General features: G+C 60.2%; 1 long non-coding RNA gene across 2 annotated transcripts; it reads right to left on the minus strand.

Annotated features, from left to right (window-relative positions):
• Window positions 1-779: 779 nt before the first annotated feature.
• Window positions 780-8,814, minus strand: LOC135362515 (uncharacterized). Of its 2 annotated transcripts, XR_010407319.1 has the most exons (4): window positions 6,621-8,814; window positions 5,828-5,923; window positions 3,251-5,522; window positions 780-2,887 (listed from the first exon to the last, which is right to left on the minus strand). It is a non-coding gene; the product is annotated as an uncharacterized LOC135362515 (long non-coding RNA). The 2 variants fall into 2 exon arrangements; XR_010407318.1 differs by having other exon boundaries at window positions 780-5,522.
• Between the last annotated feature and the right edge of the window lie 7,713 nt (window positions 8,815-16,527).

The raw sequence follows: 16,527 nt of genomic DNA on the forward strand, positions 1-16,527 counted from the left end.
CTCCTCCCTACCTAAGGCTGAATTTGACTCTGCACCCCAAGGACCTGCGCCCCCACCCAGGGCTGGACTGCCTGCAGGGGGTGCGGGAGCCTGGAGCAGTGGGGGCACAGTACACGGAGTGATCTGGGGCTGACGGAGGCCCTCATCCCATGGGAGGCCAGGCCCTGGGCTGGGAGCACCTGGCTGTGGTCCCCCCAGCCTCCTGGATTCTGCAAGCTTCTCTGGCTCCAGCCCCTGGGGGCTCTAGTCACCCACTCCCCACTTGCCCATGAGCACCAACCCTGAGTTCCTCATCCAACAGGAGGGACTCCCTTGGGGAGGGGTCCCCAGCCAGACCCAGCTCCAAGGACGGTGCCCCAGGACTGGCCCAGGCCAGGTGGAGATGATGAACACAGAACTGGGGGGGGGGGGGTAGAAGGAGCCTCATCCCTCCCTTCTCAGGTCCTGCTGACCCTGCCCTTCAGGCCCACAGACTCATGGCCAGCGAAGGGGCTGCTTCCCTGGGAGACGGAGGTCCCACACATTACTGTCAGTGTCAGCAGAAGTGGAAGTGAAGGGCATGCTACCCCTGGACTTGGATGAAGGGGGCGCCCCTTCTCGATTGGCCAGCTTGGGTGTGACCCACAATGGGCTACGGGGCAGGGGCGCCCCTCCACTAAGCTCGTGGAAGAGGGTGGTGGCTGAGGGGGCAGCCCTGGGGTTGGCCGGGCTGTGGACTCTCTGGCCAGTAGCATGTCAGCCAACGTGGTGCTGGCAGCAGCTGGACGTGTCCACCTGGGGCCTCTGCCACCATGGTCAGATCCTGCCTGGGCTCATCTGGTGGAGGCGGGGGCCGGTGCAGCGGGCTGAGTCCCCCGCCAGCCAACCCCTGCATGTCACTGAGTGGACAAGATCAAGGCAAATAACGAGGAAATCACACCCGCACACCTCCAAGCCAGACCCAAACACCAAAGAGGAAGAGAAAAACCTTAAAAGTGGGAGAAAAGGCCTCCTTCTTTCAAAGGAAAAGCAAGACTTTCAAGTAACTTTCCTAAGGACACAGTGCAAGGCAGAAGGCAGTGGAAAAGTTCCTTAAATTGCCAAGGAAAAATAGGTTCCAACCAAGGGTTGTCGAAGTTTGAATTTATTTACTTGACTTTCTATTTTGAGATAACTTTGGACTTCACTGTTAAGAAGAATATGCTCCTGGGTGCCTCAAATATTAGCAGGTTACATTCCCGTGGTACAACGGTCAAAACTAAGAAATAAGCATTCACACGATGCTGGGAACTTCACAACAGACAGGTGTTTTGCTCATGTCCTTTCCCTGACCCAGCATCACATGCTGCATCATGGTCGGGCCTCCTGGGCCTCCCCCGCGGGGGACAGTGTCTCCATCCCCCCTTTCATGACCTTGACGCTTGAAGAATATCGGCCAGGTGTTCTGTGGAATGGCCCTTGGTTGGGGCTTGCTGGATGTTTGTGCACGATTACGGTGGGCTTCTGGAAAGTGCCCTCACCAGCACATCCTATCGGGGTACGGGGTGTCCACATGATGGGCGACCGTGATGTGAGCCTGGGTCCCCTGGGTGAGGGGGTGTGGTTTCCCCAACACAGAGATGCAGTCCCCTCTGCACACCATCCATCGGAAGAGAGCCGCTGAGTCCCTTCACGCTCTGTCTCCTGGAGAGAGAGAGTGGCATACGTGGATCTGTGGGCTCTCACTCAAAGCACCATAGCACATGCTACTTTGAGCTACACAGGCATCCTGTTTGCCCCCGGATTTTAGCAGTTATCAGTGGGTCTCAGCTACAGCAATCCTGCAATCATGATGACGATGATTTCCCATTTCCCTCATTCCTTTCACATTTATTGATTGGAATTTACTGGAGGCAAGAGTTGCCCCTTTCTCTCATTTATTTATATTTTCCATCATTATTTGAATCCATGTGGACTCATGGGTATTTATTCCACTCTTGGGCTGTGAGTCAATAATATTATGACTTATGTTGTTGCCCAAGTACCTTGTACCAGCAAAAACATCCTGCAAAAATGAAGGCAAAAGCACGGTGTTTTTGGACAACCACACCAGAGGGAACTTGTCCCCATCAAACTGGCATTCCAGGTCACCCCGATGGGAGCCGTTCCAACGAGGACGGAAGCCGCACAGAAACACAGAAGTGGGGGCGGACAGGGTGGCTCGGGGTGCTGAGCAGGCACAGGAGAACCGACCAGACAGCGAATGTCTGCCAGGTTTGAAATATGTGCGGAATTCACCTTCGTGGCCCTAGGAGCAGAAATGTGGGGGAGGAAGGAGTGCTGCAGAAGAAAGGACCACAAGCCACAGGAATCGGTTATGTCAGGCTCCCGCAGGTCTGAGGTCTGGGGCGTGCCTGGGTCCTCTGCGTGGCCTCTCCCACGGCCAGAGTCGAGGAGGCAAGGCCTGGCGGGGCTCCTGTCGGCAGGCCCTGTTGCAGAATCCACGTCTGAGGGCATCCCAGCATTGGCCGAGCCCCGGTCCTCTTCCTCATAGGACGGACATCCCTGGTGCCTTCCTGGCTGTCAGCTGGGACTCCTTTTCCTGAGGCTGCCGCGCTCCCTGTCGCTGTCCCCTCTGTCTCCAGCCAGCAGTGCACGTCCACTCCTCTGGCCTTGAACGCCACTGGCTGACGCGGAGAGATCCTCTGCTCCCAGGGGCTCCTGTGTTCAGACTGGGCCCACCTGGGTAATCCAGGATGACCTCTGTATTTTAAGATTCGTAACCTTCATGGCGTCCACAAAGCCTCTTTCCTACATAACATAACACGTTCATGGGTTCTAGGAATTAGGACATGGCTGCCTTTGGGGGTATCATTCCATCTACCACAGGGAGAAATGCAATTCAAGAGTTCGAACGTCCCGATGTGGTCTGGGAAGAGATGAAAGTGTTAACTTGTATGGGAAAGAAACCACTAAGAGATCAGTACAAAATGTGCAGCAAGCAAACTGGTAGAGGAGAGCACTGAGTAACTAAAAAGACAATTTGTACAATTGAAAAGAGGACAACTGAGAGGAGAAGGGCCACAGAACAGGCGGGAACGAGAGGAAACGGGGGGCAGGGTGAGGGTTATAACCCCAACACGTTAGAAATCATATTAATGGCAAATAAACAAAACACTCTCAAAGATCGCCAGACTGGATTTAAAAAGAAACGAAAGTCTGATAATATTCTGCTCATAGGGATGCATCTGAAAAAACACAGAAAGCACATAGAAAAGAGACGTGTGCGTACCATTCATGCTGATCGCGGGGGCGCTGGTGCGGCCGCCCCAGGAGGAAGGGTCAGTCCGCGCCCCACGGGGAAGGGAGGTCCCCTCTACAGACGGTGCCAAGCGGTTGGATGTCAACGGGGGAGAGAACTTTGACCCCCCTCCCATCCTATGGAAGTGTCAACTCCGGGTGGACGGCTGCTCGGAGGGGAAAGGTAGGACAGCAGAGAATGTGGCCTCAGGAGGGGTGTCGTCATGGTTAACACGTGGACAAACTAGACTAAAAGCCTGTGTGAACATGCGGAGCGAGAGAGGCCATGTGACGGCACTAGGGACAGACGTGGATGGTGAACGTAGAAGGAACTCTTGCGAATCAAGGAGAATCGGGTCCACAGCCCACGAGACGCGTGCCCAGAGACTCAGTCCCTTCACCACAGAGGAGGCGGCAAATACGTGGGACGGCCCTCACCTGCATTCACAGTCAGGGAAATGCAAACTGAACCGTGAGCTACGTCCTACCAGGATGCCTAAATCCAAAGAGACTGACGAGCTCCCGTGTCGGCAAGTTCGGGCGAACCCAGAGCCCTCGCCGGGCGCTGGTGGACCCGTCGACTCTGGAAAACGCTGGTCGCTACTCGCTCAAGTTCAAGTGTTTCATACCCTGTAACCGCATTGCACTCCCTTTAGGGCGCCCTGCAGATGCACCTACTCACGTTCCCCTGAAGACGTTCACGGGATTACTCACAGCAGCACAACCCAAGCGCCCTAAATTGGAAACAGTCCCAGCCGTGGGACATCCACGCTGTGGGGCATCCACGCCATGGGCGCTGCACGGCCATGAGCAGACTACGTCTGAGGGACAGCTGGGCCATGTCACAGAGGACAGCCGAGTGACCGCGGCCAGACACAAAGAACGAGTTAGGGAGGCCCCCCCCTCGGGTGGTGCACGCGGGGGCCACACCTGGGAGGGAGCGCCCCACACACCTGCCACACCCGGTCCTGGCTCACCCCCAGGCCTGGCCACAGCTGGATGCTGTGCCCACCGCCCCTTCTTGCTGAGCACCACCCTGCACGGTGCCCAGCACGGAGCGGCCCCCCGGGGACGAGCCGGTGGGTGAGTTAAGGAAGGAATATGGAGGGAGCGGGGTCACGGCGGATGGACTCTGCTGGTGAGTCACTCGGGAGTTCTGCTGAATCACAGTTGCTCCCGGTTTGGATGTGTTCTTGACTGTATGTTCCCAGCAGATGGAAGTGTCTTGGCCTCTTCGGGTGAGGCCGTGGGTCTCCGGCAGACGCATCCAGAAGGCAGTGGCCGGAATATGACTCACACAGGCCGTTGGAGCTCTGATGGGGTAAACAGGCCCCAACAACTTCTGCTCATTTAGAAGCAGAGGAAGTGGGAGCTGAGGCATGAACAATGAGGTGGAGGCCGGCCAAGTCTGCGCGGCCGGCTCCAGCCCTCCCCCCATTCCGTGGGGACCCATGACACGGCACCGTCCCGGGAGCATCTCAGGGAGGTGGGCCGACACATGAAATCAGCCCGTCAGCATTTCTACTGACATCAATTAGTTGAGTCCCAGCCCTCGTTCCCAGGGAAGGGAAGCCAGGCCCCGAAAGGACGGGGAGGGAAGCCGTGAGGGAGAGGGGCGGCGGGCAGAGCCAGGACGGCTCGCGGCCAAGCGGGGAGGCTGAGGGGTCAGTGCAGGGCACAGAGGGCTGGCTGCCGGCCTGGGGTTCGGACCGGGGATGCTGGGGGTCGGGGCGTCTGCGGAGCGGGTGGAGGACCCTGATCCCTGTCATGTTCTTCGAGTGGCGCAACGATGAGGGGGGATGGCTCTGGCAGCGAAGCCGCGCTCCCCGGGCCTCCCCGAGGGGACTGGGCCACATGTGCCCACGGCTGCGGGAGAGGCAGGCCGTGAGGGCAGAGCACGCATGGCACGTATAGCGGCTCCTTGCAGCACAACGGGTGCGAGAGACGCAGCCGAGACGCAGCTGGGCCGCCCGAGCCACCGTCCCCCACGGCTCCGTCACAGTTGATCCCCGTCTCCCACTGTGCCTGCAGAACTATTTCCCAACATGTTACCTGCTCCTGCAGCCCCCTCCCCACGGAAGCCGAGGCCCCCGCAGCCTCTGGAGTTGGGCCTAGCCCCGGCTTACCCAACCTTTCCTTCTCCTCGAAGCCCGTCCCAGGCCAGCTGAGCAGCCAGGCTTCTGTGGCCATCGCCGGCATGTGGGCGAGCAGGGAGTCCTGGAGGAGCCGGACACAGTGTCAGCTCCAGACCGCCCGGGCCCAGCCTGCAGAGGGGCTGAGGGTCAGCAAGGGGCCTGCCCTGACGCAGCCCCTCCCCCACCCCGGGGTGGGGACCCCCAGAAGTGCCCAGGAGAGACTGCCCCGAACGGGCCTGTCGGGGTGCCCAGGGCACCACTGTGGATCCATCGTGGGGCCACGAGAACGCCTCAGTGGGATTCATCCATGACCACGAGCTTACTGGCACGTCTGACCTGTCTGTTTGCTCCCTCGTGTCCCGAGGACGTTCAGGGAGTTTTCACGGGATCCCAACAGTTCAGGGCCCCGGGAGGTGGGGAAGCATGGTGCTCACCCTTCATCCCTTTCGCTGGTCTGGCTCTCGTGGCACTCGGGGGTCTGTCCCCACAGAAGAAGCCAGAGTCCTGCTGTGGACCTCGGGCGGGGACTCCTGGGGACAAAGGGGGGCCGTGAGCTATGTGGCTCATTCCTGGGGCCTGAAGGTCCGGCCAGTGTGGGCTCAGAGGTGGGGAGGGGCCGGTCTGGGAGGCGCTCGTCTGTCCTGCCACACCATCGGGGGCCCGGGACTGCAGGCGGGGGAGATGGCTGGGGCAGGCCCCATGCACATGGCCGCCTCCCTGCTGACTGCAGCGACTCCCTGGGGCCACAGCTGATTAGACGTCAACAGGGACCTCAGGGGTGTTACCAGCTGGTTGAGAAGGGGTTCACACAGACAACAAAAACCAGATCCACTCCACCTGCCCTGGGTCCTCGGCTATACGGGTCACCTGGGCCCGTGGGCCGGGGAGAGCCCGTGGGCCGGGGAGAGTGGGAGGCACTGGCGAGAGGGCTGCAGGTTGGGTCAGGAAGGTCAGCTGCCCTTGGCAGCCCTCCAGGCTCAGACCGCGCTGGCCGGCGGGTCAGGGGGCCTGGGAACAGGAGCATCAGAGGTGCGCGGCCCGGCTTGGAGGGGGCGGGAGTGCAGCTCAGGCCCTTCCCACACTGGGTGCGGGGCTGTGGCCCCGATGGCCACATCGTCCTGCTCTGAGAGACGGAGAGCCAGTCTGGCTCCCTGCCCACATCCCAGTTCCGTGGGAATCCCAGGCCCACCCGACGTCTGCAGAGTCTCCAGGGGCCTCCGATCTCACCGCCAGTTCCGGCCGAGGGCAGCCGTGGTGCCCTCCTTCCAAGGGCTGATTCCTCTGGGACTTCTGGGCCAGCTCCCGACACCTGGCCACTCATTCCAGACCCACGTGCGTGGGGTGGGGGGCGGTGCACGAGTGTGTGCATGTGAGCCCGTGTGAAGCCAGTTACACTGCGTTGACTCCCAAGGCCAGGCTGTGGGTGGTCCTTCTGCCGCGGAAGATCCCCTCTCTGTCTTCTGCCCCGAGACCTCAGGAAGTGAGGGGGCCCCTGAGGTGGGAGGGTGTGGGGGACATCCAGGCATGGCCAGGGTGGCCGGCTTTGCCTGGGACAGTCTACCCCACAGTGGGGACAGCTAGTCTCAACGGCTAACCCACCAGCATGTGGAAAGGGCACGTGGACGAAACAAGACAAGTCTATGCCCTCGGTGACAGAAAGGCACGGCTAGAGTCCTGGTCTCCAGGGTCCCGCAGTCCGCCACCCGGGCATGGTGTGCAAGCCACACATGCATCGGTGGGACAGTGGAGGCCCAGGCCAGCAGAGTGTGTGCCTGGGCAGGTGGGAAGAAGCATGGCTGCCCACGGGACCTGGGGACCCAGGACAGTCTGTGGCCTCCCATCTGCTGGGGTGTCCCTGACCACCAGGACCGAACCCCCCCAAATGGGAGATGGGTGCCTGGCCAAGGGAGACACACCCAGGAGGGAGGAGATTTGACAAAAGGCTGTTTACAAGGACTGGTGCAGTAGCCAGGTTTACCAGCCAGGAGCTGCTCAGCCCAGGCTTGAGGGGCAAGGGACCTGGACCCAGGGGAAGGATGACTGACCCCTCTCTCCTCTGACGGCCATCTCCCGCCAGGTTTCCTCTGGGAAATAGAATAAAAAACAAATGTCTTCTCAATGCAGAACACCTGCCCGTGAAGGTGGAAGAGAAAGAACACAGCTCTATCATTGCATGAGCCGCAAGCCAGAGGGTGATGCGCAGCCCAGCAGCCTTCTAAGGCAACCCAGACACGGGAGGAGCCCGGGCTCTGTTTGCAATCAGGTGACACGTCAGCCCCCCCCCCCCCCGAACCGGGGGAGGTGGTGTTATCTCCTGCAGATTACAGTTCAAAGAGCTGGCTGCCAGGCCTGGAGGAGCATTCCCGAGCCCCAAGGCTTATGTAGCTATTAGGGAGATTTGCACACACCCTCGGAAAGGACCCAGAAGCTCTGAAAGAAGGGAGCGGTGGGGAGTCTCTTCTTTTCAAGAGGGAGCGAATTTGTCTTTGCCCTTATAGCTGTCCATGGGCAGCCCCTGGGGCCCTGAGCAGGAGGAGGTTGGTGGGGCAGCGGGGCGAAGGACCCAGAGCACACGGGGCGTTGGGCACGGGTCTCTGCAGGGACCTAGCCCCTCGAGGACGCAGCCATGGGGCTGCCCACCCCCCAGCTCAGTGAGCTTGGTAAGGACTGCTCAGGGCCGGTCCCACTGCTTTTCCAGCCCATGTTCTCCTGCAGAAGGAAAGACTAAGGGGAACCCTTGTGGCAGACCGAGGTTAACAACAGCCAACAGCACCCATCCCCGCTTGTGGCCCCCGTGTGGGAGAGTTCTCACCAAACTGGAGAAACGGAACGGAGGACGAGCCGAGGGGGCTCGGGCGGGGGGGGGGGGGTGCCTCCCGATGGAGGACGCACAGTCCCCTGACTGCAGGATGCTGAGAAGACGCTCACACACGCACTGCTCAGCCTGCTTGCACCATTTCCTGGAAAAGTCCAAACCGAACTTCCCGACACATGACATCATGCAGCCTGGGATAATGAAGTGGCCCCTGATCTTTGAGAAGTGGAGTCTGGGGGCCAAGACAAGCTTGCAGAACGTTGGCAGGGACAGCGGGCGGTCATTGGTCCCCCTTGTCACCCTGCCCCCAGGCCTCGGCAGGGACAGCGGGCGGTCATTGGTACCCCTTGTCACCCTGCCCCCAGGCCTTGGGGCGCTACAGTGATTTTTAAAGGAAAAGAAAACATTTTTGAGGGCTTCCCAGACTTTAAAAGTAATACTAACTCTGTGTGGGTACCTAGGAGCAGAAAGAGGGCCAGGAGGTGGCTTCCCGTCTAAACATCCTGCATTCTGCGGGGGAGGGAGGAAAAAACCTTTCATCTACCTTCTTAAATTCTCTAACTGACACCTGCTAAAATGACAAAAGCCAGATTAACAGGAGAAAAGGTTTATTCCATATGCACATGGTGGGGGCTGAGAAGTGAAAACTCCAAAGAGGGGGTGAGGCCTGGGAGGGGGGCTCCTACCTTTTAATAAAGGGTGATGCTTGTGGAGAAGAGACCAGGAAAGGGAGCGGGCTTTGGTTGGGGGGTGGCGGTGGAAAGGTGAGTGGGCAGAGTGTGGTGCGTGAGATGTTTAGCAAGCCTCACCACACAGACTCCAAGCCGAGGGCCCTCTCCTGAGGACAGCCTCACAGAGCACATTTTCTTTGCCAAAGGGATATCTCTGCCCTGCTTTTGGGCAGAAGGATGGGGGTGGAGAGCCCTCTTGTATTTGCTATTTCTTCACTGCCCTCAGCTCAAAATAACAAAGTGACATCTTTTGGGGTGCCATGTCCTGACCGCCTTCCACCTGAAATCAGATCAGTGTTTTTAAGGAAAAATAAGTTCAAAGAAATGTTGATGGACAAACGTCTGCAGCTTCAGTCGGTAAGCGGCTCCGTATTTGGTGGCTCTCGCTGGAGGACATTCTCCCTCCGCCGTCCTTGTCCCCGGCCACCCTGCTGGGCCACATCTTCGGGCTCCAGCAGCAGGATGGACCCAGCAGGTGGCTACTGCCCATAGCCTCTGGACCCGGAGCTGTCACCGCAGCTCTCCCTCCCCCCGCGGAGAGTCCCCCTTCCGAGTCCATCCTGTGTCCCCAGAGCTTTGACCCCACACGGTGAGAGGCGAAGGTGTGTCCTGGCCTCTGGAACCACCGTCCCCGCTGCAAGCAAGGCTGCACCGAGAGTCAGGCCTGGGACCTGGACGCTCCTGCAGCCCCCGGAGAGATGCACGGGGGTTCCTGGGGCACCCACGGAGGGAACAGCAAGTGACGCCTGCCAGGCAGAGCCCGCCTCCTCCCTCCCCTCCCTCACGCCTCATCGGGCTGTCCCTGCCACTGGGCAGGTGAGCACGGTCAGCGGGTGCCCGTGGGGGCCTGCTGGGGCCAGACGTCCGGCTGCTAGGGGCCCAGGCCGGGGCATCCCGGGGGCGCTTCTCCACGCCGGCCCCACGGAAGGAAGTCCCCAGCCCTGGCCTGTGCTGGGCCCCCGGATGGAAATCCCACTGCCTCCTGAGGCTCTCGGGCTTGGGGCCTCCTCCACCCTGCTTTACAGATGCTGACGGCTTGCCTGCCGTCCACGTGGTGTTCATGGAATTCATGCTGCATGTGACATTTTCCCTTCGTAACTTCTCAATTCCCCCCGGGGGGTTTGCTTTCCATGTCTGTATATGTTTCCTGCGGCCGCCGTAACCACACAGCAAGCAGCCCCAAACCCCACAGCCGTCGTGTGATGGCCCAGGGGCCAGAGCCCGAGGTCAGCCTCGCGGGCGGGTGGCTCCTTGCGAGGCCCCCGACAGGGGTCTGCGTCCGTCCTGCCTTGGCAGCCTCGGGGGCTCGGCGCCCTGTGGCTCGAGGCCACATCACGCCCTCCCCGCTTCCGCTGTCCCACTGCCTCCTCTGCCCTCTCGTGAGGACCCCGTGACCACCGGAGGGCACTGCAGGCGGCCCCCGTCCCCAGGGTGCTTTGCCCTGTGAGGTCCCACGCCCACAGGCTCCAGGGACCAGGCTGGGGAACCGGCAGGGCCCACCTTCCCGGTTCTGACAAAACTCCGTCGCACGGTGTGGGCGCCTCCTGGAGGGCTCCACTCTATCTGGTGTTGCGCCCACCGTGCCCCGAGCTTCCCTCTGGCCTTGAGACGGCTCGTGGGCAGGTGGGGAGGAAGGTTCACAGACTGTTAGCAGCATAAAGCCCGGGAACCTGCGGTCTCTGCGTGACCCCATCCTGCTGGAAGCCCGTCTGCCCTGTAATAAGGACAGGGTCGATGCGGGTCCGCCACGACGGGGGCGCCCCCTCCGCCACCCTGCGGATGCCGCCCTCCTGCTCCCTCGCACATCTGATAAGGCCCACCCCCCATTGTTCTTTCCATTAAAATACTCCTTTATAGTCTCTAGTTTGGGGGCATAAGATCACTTTAAGCTCCTGAAGGAGACCGTTCGGGATTGTCCTCGTGATAAAGGGAATCCTCGGCCCCTGCCGTCCCTTAGCAGCAAAGCTGGTGCCCGATCTCCTGGGATGTCACCTCCCCGGAGGGGCCTCCGACCCCCAGCTAGAGGAGCCCCCGTCTGCCCCCTTCCTACTCTCACCAAGCCGTCACTGAAAGGACATAAGGGGCGCGAAGCCCAGGAGGCCGGCTGGGGTCCAGCCCGTGTCCCAGGGTCTCGCCGGGCCTGGCACGGCCCCCTCCCAGTGCGTACCACATACACACGGTGAGCGCGTGAGCGTGCGCTTAGCGAACGTTCCTTGAGCCCTCCTTCCCAGAGCCAAAGGCTCCACCACCTGAAATCTCGAAAAGCCTATAACGCAGCGTGACTGTGTCCTTTCATTGGGCCGCACACGCTGTGAGCCTCCTGTTCCCAGCGTTAGGATGCTGATGGCAACTGTGAGCAGGTCTGTTTTGTTCCATTGTTTTCTGGCTGGTGTGAGGGAGGGACGGACGAGGGGCAGCCTGCAGGAGGCCCCCACAGGACTGCCTGGGCAGAGAGGAGGGGCCGACTAGGCTTTAACCAGGGAGCTGAGGAAGGCGCTGCCCTGGGGCCTGGACTCCAGGGAAGGCCAGGAGGCTCTGGCTGTCCCCGCGGGCCCCTTGCTCTGCCACCAGCCCAGCAAGCCTTCTCGGCACGCCTGTGCCCTGCATGGGCAGACCCTGCTGCAGGACACACCGTCCCTCCCCCTCCCCGTCAGCTCCTCGTTCCCGGGCCGTGCCAGGGTCCCCGATGGCCAGGAAGCCCAGGCACGCTCTCCTAGACGGATCCCTCTCCGCAGCCCCTCTGGGCGTCTGCCTGCCTGGGGGATTAGTGCTCCAATCTGGGCTCTGTGCTTCCCAGTTAGGCCGCCTCGCTCCGCCTGCCTCCTCCTCTGTCCATGGGGAGGGTAACAGCGCCTTCCGTGGCGTCGACGTGGCGCGAGTGGGCAGCACTTGGAAGCGGCTCTGGAGGGCGCTAACCAGGGGCTCACCGGGGTTTCCACATGGAATGAGGTAATGATTCCGACCAGCACACCCATCCCTCCCCCGCCCCAGGGAAGCGCTTGTCCAGCTCTGTACCCAGCGGTGTGTCCTGGGCTCAGGAGCACAGATGAACGGAGGGCCGGTGGATCCTGGCTCTGCCCGGAGGCCCCGACTCAGTCCCCAGACTGGCCGTGAATCTGGGTCCTTGCCTCCCTCAGGGGGGATATGCACGTGGCCCTCGTCCCCGGGAGCCTGGGGCAGTCACTGTCGGCCCTGGTCAGATCTGTGGGCAGGAGCAAAGCAAAAGAGAGCAAGGAGAGCGGGGTCCCCGAGCAAAGATGACACACCCGATACCCAGCCCATCCCGGCGTCCTGGGCCAGCCGCGGCTGCCCACGCGCGCCCTGCGCTGACCGGGAGCCCTCCGTCCAGGGGCAGGGCTCGGGCGGGGGGATCGTGAGCAGGCGTGGCCAGCTCCCCAGGCACCTGGCACAATCCACGGGACGTACGCAGTGGGCTTTCGTGACACCGGGGCTGTTGTTTATGTGACGCATCGAACATCGGACGGGGACATCGACCGCTCCTCCCGGGTCCGACAGGAGAGGAGCAGGATTCTCTACCCACCAGACTGTGGCTGCCTAAGGGGAGGGAGCTCACCCGCACGGCTCGCAACACGCCCGCGCCCCGCGCGGTGCCGGCCACACGCATCCAGCGAGCCGCCGCTCTTAACTTCTGGGAAGGGACGGGGTCCGGCTCTGGGCATGCGCAGCGGCGCTCATCAGGAAGGCATCACCGAGAGCAAAGTGAAGAACTGAACATTCTTTCTGTGTGAAAGAACATCTGATTGGGGAAAATGCAAGCCTGGGGAGCTAAGGTCAGTTGGGAAAATGTGCAGCATCAGCGTATCTGACCGCGGAACAGCCGGAGCCTCCCCTGCTGTGGTTTTGAACATACGGTCACTTCCCTTTGAAAGAAACGGTGATTCTGTCCCCGACCTAGCTGTTTTTACATGTATGTTTTAGGGTTTCACTTTGAAATAATGTCAAACCTGAAGAAAATTAGAGTTGCAAGAATAGACAGGAACTTTCTGCACAGACTTGCCTCTGACGTGTTAATTTTCTACATTTCGTCCCACGGCCTTCACACGGCCCCTCGGCTGCTTTTGGAACCAGTGGGGAGCAGGTGGGAGCCTTCCTGTCCCACCCCCCGTAAACGTGCCAGTGTGCGTCTGCTGGGAGCGTGGACGGCTGGCACTCTGTCAACCGCCCCACGGTGCTCCCCCACCAAGGGTGCCGTGTGGACCGCACGCAGGAAGGACCCTCCCCACCGACTGTGCCATGTGGACCGCACGCAGGACTTCATCTCCTCCAGGCACTCGGCCCTTCCGTCCCTCTGGACCGTTGGCAGATCGTACCCAGGAGCCAAGGGACAAAGTAGAAATGTGGATCGCAGAGCCTCAGCCGCACAACGCCGGCCAGAGAACGGAATGGGTTTGGGGTGACGGACAATCCCTTAGGAAGAAGCACAGTTTCCAGATTACATGCCCTGATTTCCTCGTCTTGCCTTATTGCATGGGCTTGGTGCCCAGACAACGTGGAGTGGGTGTGGTCAGAGCAGACGGCCCTGGTCCGCTCCCGAACTTCCCACTAAACGTGGACTTGCCCGCAGGGCTCTCATGGAGTCCGTGTCACGGGAGGAAGCCGCAACCTAGTCTTGGTCTGGTTAGCACTCTTATCATAAATGGGCGCCGACTTTTTGTGGAAGGGCTCTTCTGCGTTCCTGAGGTGATCATTGGCATTTTCTGCAAAGATGGAGAATCACACTGACTTTCCAGCTGGAAGCAAGCCTGTGTTCTCGGGCCACACTGTGCCCGGTCCACCGTGTGACTCATGCCTCTCGTGTTTTGTGGGCGTTTTCTCTAGTATTCACTGTGTCTGTTCATGTAGGACATTCCTCTCTTAGTTTCTTATCTCTCGTCAGACGCGGTGTCAGGTGATGTCAGCCTCTTAAACCGAACTGCACGTCATTCCCGCTCCTGATCTCTGAACGACTTGTGTCAGGTCGATAATATTTCTTCCCTAAATCTTTGCTGAAACTCACCAGGGAAACACGTGGACATGCAGTTTTTCTCCACAGAAGGTTTTGATGATAAATTCGATCTTTACAGAGACATAGGGCCTGTCGGGCTTCCGATTTCACTGTTGTTGGTGCTGGTGGGCCTTATCTTTCAGGAGTTCGAGCTGCCACTGCTGTTGGATTTATCGACACAAACTGGTTCACAACGCTTCTCCACCTCCTTCCATTCTCCACGAGCTGCGTCCACACTTCTCCTTTCCTCCTCAATTTCTGTCTTTTATTCAGAGTTTTCAATGTTTACAGTGTTCGAAAAATCAATTTTTGCTGTTATCTTTTTGTTTGTTTTCAATTTCCTTAATTTCTGCTCATGTTTCATTATTATTATATATTATTATATTTTGGATGTAGCTTGTCTTTTCCCAGCTTCTTCTGGTGGAAACCTAGATTGCTGATGTCAAGCCTCTCTGGGTTTCTACGGCAAGCACTTAAAGCCAGGGGTTTCCCTGAGGCACCCTCTGGCTGCATCCCGTAATTTAGGGCATGTTAGATGTTCACCGTCATTCAGTTCCAACAGTGTCTAAGTTATTTAGAAGGGTGCTGTTTAGGCCCAAAGTCTGACATGAGGTGTCTGTAGGACTGGGTCCCCCAACAGCTGGGAGGGAGGATCTGCTCCAGGCTCTTCTGGTGAATAATCCTGGGGGCTCCTTGCCTTGTACACACGTCACTCCGTCTCCGCCTCCATGTTCACATGGCGTGCCCCCTGAGCGTCTGTCTCTCGGTCCGAGTCTCTGCTTTTCAGGACACACTCATATTGGATTAGAGCCCACCCTCAAGACCTCATTCTAGCTTGATCATCCGTGTGTGTGTAAGCGTGTGCGTGTTGGTCCATGTGAACTGCTATGTATGAAGGACACAGTGATGAAGCTGGGCCCACTGCGGAGACGGGGCACACGGGGTGGGGGGCAGCAAGAGGCTTCCCCTTGCGCTGCCCCCACCCCACCCCTGCCCCTCCTGGGGGAGACTGGCACGAGCTGCCGAGGTCAGGGTGCTGCAGCCCCCCGCCCCTGGCGGGGGGTCCCCCAGCTTCAGCTCCTCCAGCTGCAAGGCTATGAGCAAACACGGTGTGTGGATGGGCAGAGGGGATGCCTGGCACGCAGGACAGAGCTGCGGGGCTGAGAGCAGGGGGGCTGCTGAGGGTCCAGTGGGGATTGCCAAGTTGTGCATGGGCCCTGAGGGGGGCAGAGAGCATGACCAGGGGATGGCGCCAGGCATTGGATCAGGACAGCTGTCCAGTCCGGCAGCTGGACGGGCCGGACGGGCCTCTTCCCCATGAGCACCCCCCGCCCCAGGAGCACGGATTTCTGGCATAGCTTCTGCAAAGCCCCCTCTCCTTCACCTCCCAGTATCTCAGGCCCTGTGTGGCCCCAGACGCCGGCGGCCACTCTAGAGAGAAGGCAGAAGCTGCCCTGGGTGGCTTCCATGTGTGCTGACAGGCGAGGGGCTGACCGAAGGTCCGGACAGGCCAGCTGGCTGGGGCCCAGGGCGTACAGTGTTCGACCAGCAGGAAATGGGTCCCAGATGCTAGTGAGCAGGATCAGGGCATGAGCCTCCCGATGTATGGAAAGAGGAGGTCTGCTGTTGTTCACTAGTCAGATTTTCCAAGCCTGGGCCCCAGGGTCACCAGTGTGGGAGGAAGGAAATGGTCCTGGGAGGGGCAGATAAGCCCTCCTGCCCCCACAGGAAGGGTGGGCCATGCACGCTCCTTCTGGACCCTGCTTTCCCCAGAAACCGTGGGCCCAGGGTCACCCCCAGGGCTCCTGTGGGGGCGGGGTACAGAGGTGAGCCGACCTGTCAAGGCCGCACACAGGCTGAGTGCACCCCCAAAGCAGGGGTTCCCCTCTCTGGCTCCAGGGCCAGGGCGAGGAGTGGAGGTGCCTCCTCCAGTGACCCCAGTGCCATCCAGGCTCTGTTGCCGGTGGGCATGGGGAGTCAGGGAGGCCCGGCCTCTGTAGGCCTCAGATCCACAATGCTCTGCAGCCCTCGTGTTCGCTGAATGTGCGCCCAACGCAAGTCTTCAGCACCCCGCACGCCAGGCGGGAGGGTCTTTAACCGTCACTCAGACAAGTTTGCTGAGCTGCTTGTATGTTTTGTCGGCACAGCCTCCCTGGAAAGTGTGAGAGGCCGGTGCGGAGCCGCCTGAGCCTGCCGTCCTGCCAGGTCAGCCCCGGGCGCGGCTGGCAGGCGTCCAGACGTGTGCCTCCAGCACAAGCTCAGGGCTCGTCCCCCGTCCGACGTCGTGAGCCAGCGTGAGACCAGGGGGCTCCCCCGTGGTCCGCATGTCACCGGCCCCCTCCAGCAGCTGTGCTTCTGGGTCTGAGGCCTCAGCTCCTGCTTCGAGTCATCTCCGCCGTGGCTAAAACCCTGCCCCAACTCTGATTTTTCTGTGCGAAGTTACTGGGCAAAATTGTCTCCCACTGTGTCTTTGGCCCGTGTCTTGGGAGGTGTGATGGGTGGAGACCTTGCTGGAGGTTTGGGCCGCAGTGTCCCTCTCCCTGTGGGACCCGGGCCTGGGTGTCCTTGGGCTCAGCAGGCCTC

Source organism: Mirounga angustirostris, unplaced genomic scaffold (genome assembly GCF_029215605.1).
Source record: "Mirounga angustirostris isolate CCGP_5_RB_7025 unplaced genomic scaffold, mMirAng1.0.hap1 SCAF_1, whole genome shotgun sequence".
In the NCBI taxonomy this organism is placed as follows: Eukaryota; Metazoa; Chordata; class Mammalia; order Carnivora; family Phocidae; genus Mirounga; species Mirounga angustirostris.